Source organism: Aythya fuligula, chromosome 1 (assembly GCF_009819795.1).
Source record: "Aythya fuligula isolate bAytFul2 chromosome 1, bAytFul2.pri, whole genome shotgun sequence".
Classification (NCBI taxonomy): Eukaryota; Metazoa; Chordata; class Aves; order Anseriformes; family Anatidae; genus Aythya; species Aythya fuligula.
Genome location: NC_045559.1, coordinates 30,416,614 through 30,421,206, shown reverse-complemented (window position 1 = coordinate 30,421,206; position 4,593 = coordinate 30,416,614).

Sequence of the window (4,593 nt, the reverse complement as noted above, 5' to 3'; positions counted from 1 at the left end):
GCAGTTTGAGAGTCCTTCTCTGCAATGAGGAGCACAAGTTGTCTTCTCTTAGCACGCCTCTGGCAGCACCCATAAACAGACTTGTGGTTCTGGAGAATGACCCAGCTGATGTTCTGGGACCATGCTCTCCACAGAATAGGACTTTTACACCACCTTGCAGGTCATCTCCTCTTGTGGTCCACAGTGCTTTGAGACTGCCAGCACATATTCCATGCCACCACCTCTATGGTGCATGCTTTTGCCCACACAGATAGTCCCTCTCTGCAAAAGCATGGCAACACAGGCACATTTTGTGACCAGTTATATTTTTCCACTACTAAGGGGACAGTGCCCTCTCATGCTATAGAAAATTTAGTTACGTTTGGAATAGCAGCCGGCTTATCCCCATGTCACTCCGATGTCATACAAGGAGCTTGTTGGTTTAGCAGAGCAGCACCATGCTTCTCTTTTGGCTTGCTCAGGGGACACACTCTCCTCCTCAGCACACCTGAAAACATACTCTAACATCCCCCAGCCCAACGCTAAATCTAGCTGGGGAACTTTGCTATCTCGTTCTAGAGTAGGTATCTCCAGGGCAGAAGGTGGCATGGGAGTCTTTTACTCCTGAACTGCCCAGGGCAGAAAGCAGAAGGCTCATCACCAGCTCCATGCAAAGTAACTTTCTGCTCATTTGCCCTACATCTCAGCTGGGCATTTGATGCCAAGGGATGAGCTCTGTTAGGGGTGCTCCTGGTAGAATAAGGTTACCAGGATAAGGTACCTACTGCCAGCTGGAGGTTAATTTGTTCTGGGGACTCTGCACTCCTGAAGTGCTTTTGTGATGGAGAACTGACCATGGGGATCGTCTGCAGAGGGATCTCTTGACACTGCCAGTCTTTCGCATTGCCTTTAAAGTTTGGCAGTCTAAGCTGCACTGGAAACCAGACATTTCAAACTAGCTTGGGGACCTGAGAAATTGTCCTTTCTGGTACTTTTAGTGGCTTTTAGCTGCCTCTGGGCTGTTACAAGGGTTCTGACCACGGAGTATTGTTTTCTGAGGCCTGGCTGCAAAAGCTGCTTCTTCACAAGTAGCTATTGTGAGCAAGGAAAGCAAAGGCATTGTGTCCTGAACAGTAATGATCTTAGTCTTCTTCCTCATTATCTCCAGAAGCAAGAGAATAATATTTTTCTGCATGGCTGGCTTTTTAAAAGGACTGGCTACTAATACGAAGTAGCTACGACTCTAATGTGGAGGAAGGGAGTAGCTGCTGAATAACTGTTTGCTGCCTGAGCACAGTCACCGCAGCCCCCCGTCCATTCCCGGAGTGACCACGCAGCACAAACTGCATGGAAGTGATGCTGCTCTCTGGGTCTGCCACAGCGAGAGTACATTACAGCAAAATCCCACTGTTTGCTGACAAAAGATGGTAGCAGCCCCTCAGTTTTGCTCTTTATACATGCTGGGTATTTTCAGTTGGGGAAACTATTCTCCTTTTTAATAATGTTTGTTTTAAGTTGAAATATGATGAGCCTGCTGAATTGGTTTGAAGAGAGATGACATTTACCTGAGAAGCTGCAGTGAGCTGAGCACTGCATAATAGATGAGGGAAAGCTTTCCTTTCCTCAAAGACCAATTGAAGTATATAGGCTAGATGTAAAGTGCATAGAAACAGCAAACAACGCTGGAAATATTTCATCTTGCTTTTTTCTTTACTTTCTTTAACATACCCCACCATTTATATATGTGTGTGTATATGAACCCACACAATAAACAGCTGTTCAGAGCACACTTGCTTCCTACTAATCTTTTCTAAGCTTTCCTACTGATCTGTAGCTCTTCCCAAGGATTTATGACATATCTAGAGTAAATTCATTAAAACACAGTCTACTAAAGAAATTTTATTGTCTTTCCTGCTATATTTATACCCAGCGATTTTTCAAAGCTTTGTTCAATTTGCTTGGTGAGGGCTTTAGGTCACATATGCAATAAGAAATAAATCAGCTACAATGGACAAAGTGCTCAGGTTTTGAAGTTATGACATGCTTATGTCAGTAAACTGCAAAATAATCCTTTAGGGCTAGATTTAGTAGTACCATGGTTTTGTCCTGTGACTCTACATCTAACCAGAACTTGATACATCTGCCTTTCCTTGTAGTGGGAAAGAAATACTCCCTACCTGATTTTTAAGCTCTCCAACATTTGTGATTTTTTTTTTTCTCTACAATATCTGTCATCTTGTTTTATTATTAACAGTACTCCATGTCTTCCTGCCTGGAAAAGTATTCAACTGAGTGTACGTACAGAACAGATTTCCAGGCAGGACAGGACAGGACATATTTCTGATTTCTACAGAGCAGCCAGCAAGGAAGCACGAAGCAATAGCAGTTTTTCTGAGATTATGCCTGAGAGTGGACATAGAGCAGGTTTTTAAGAAATTACTTTGGGGAGTTTGCTATCAAAATTTTGAGACATTCTGGAAGCATGCTAACCAACAACACTTACTGTGATGATTTTAATCTCACCCAATAATGAAATAATGCTGTGAGCACAAAAAGCTATTCCCTTTTCAATTTACAAGGTTCTGAAAACCAAGGAAGCTTTTAATTGTTAAAACCATAAGTTTGCTGAGCTCAGGCATTGCATTTCAATGGTCTCAGTTATCTGTTTAGTCTGCTTTCATGGTTTAATATGAAAATACTGTATTACAGCTTCGTCCTGAAAGATAAGTATTTGGGGATATTGGTGTGTATTTTTATTGCTACTGCAACTATGTGGTGAGATAGCCAGAGATGATAGTCTTAGGAGAAACTGCTTAAATTAAATGAAACCATAAATAAAAAGCAAAATTGCGTTACTACTAAAGATTAAATATACATTACCAGGGATATAAGTACTGGGCTGTTACAGCGCTTGTTTTATTTTTATATTGTTATGCTGAAATCTTATGTTAGTGGTTTCCCCTTCGTGAAGTCTGCCAACTTTATTAAAATAAATGATAGAATTGACTTCATTAAAGCTATTAAAAGCTTGGAAAAAAAAAAAAAAAAAAAAAGTCTTTTGTTGCACTAGTAGCTGCAAAGAGTGAAGGCCATCAGCAAGGTTTTGGACCAGGTGGCACACAAGGACTAAAAGGTGCGTACCTGGAGATGCATGACTGCAAGTGCAGGAATGAGGAGGCTGGGGGTGAGGAGGCTGAGCTGCAAACAGCTAGGACATGATTCTAGGATATGATTTCAGTAGCATTTAATTAGCCAAGATGTTTATTTCTGACATTTTTTAAAAAAACTCTCAGGGGACAGCAGCCCCCTGAGATCACACCTCAGTGATGTGGCCTTTTGGTGGGGCTGGGGTGAGGAAAGAACCTGCTCACCTTGCTTCTGCAGCGTATAAGGAGGAGGGACTTGGCACGCTTATTTTTCTTTGTAAACGATGTGATTGCACTATGAATATACCTTAATTTTGGCATTAAACTGTCCTTCAAATGGGGCAGTGCTGCAAGGTCTGAAACTTTGACTTTTGTGGCCAAATGGCAGCAGTGAAAAAAAAAAAAGTGTTTTTGTTTTGCTTCGTACCTTATCTAGTTGAATGTGAAAGGCTCCAGGCTTGTATCACATCTGTGCCTGGGAGTCCAGCCCTTAGCAAGAACAGGGAGCCTTAACACAGCTCCTCCTGCAGAAGATTAAGCTTATAATTAATACTGGTCATTTTGAGAACAGGTTTCTAATGGAAGAAAATCAGGACTATTTGTTGACCCAGCAGCATGTAAATACTCTAATCTCTGATGAAAAATTAATGATGGTAATCAGTAATAAGCACTTGCCAGATTTTTTCCTTCACCTGTCATGTGCCTTGTCAGCCTCTTCGGCCTCTGTCAGCTCCCTTTACCAGCGAGGCAGGGAAAGCAGGATAAATGAAATGCTCTGTAAGTGATGGATCAAAGATAAGACGTAATCCTCACCTATTAGGCCTAATGAGAAGGAGCTGCTGAGGGGCCTTTTCTGAGAGAGTAGTTTGGAGGCATATAGGGTGCAGAACATCCAGATTTACTTCTTTCTATTAGGCAGCGCTGCTTCTTCTAAAATTAATTGCCTTTTCAATGTCTAGGCATTAAACTGCTTTTGCACAAGGGAATATAGACCAGGACAACTGCTAGAAGAGGCCGAAGGAAGCACGGCTCCCTCCATCGGCTTTGCTACCGCTGTGCTTTAAGCGCATCCACAGCACCCAGCGCGTGGGTGCACAATGGAGCCAGAGGGAGGTGATTCCTCCCCTTCCTGCCCCTTTTTTCTGGGCTTTACAGGGTAGCTGTACAGCACACCTTTCCCCCTCACGCACACTTCCATTAGCCTACGGATTCTGCTGTATATAAGGGTTAATGAGCTCTTTCCTACCCCAAGGGTTAAAAGTTTCTGCTGGCCACGGAGCCCACAGCCCTTCTAATATTGCATTGTAGAACCCCATCCATGAATTGTTTTTAAAACTTACACTAATACAGTGTCTTTTGCCCCATTAATTCTCTGCATAGCTCTGCAAAATTCTTGGAACCTTTTTGTTTTCTGTCTAAATTTAATTCTGGGCAGTTTAAACACCCTTGGTTTTATGCAAGTGTTGTC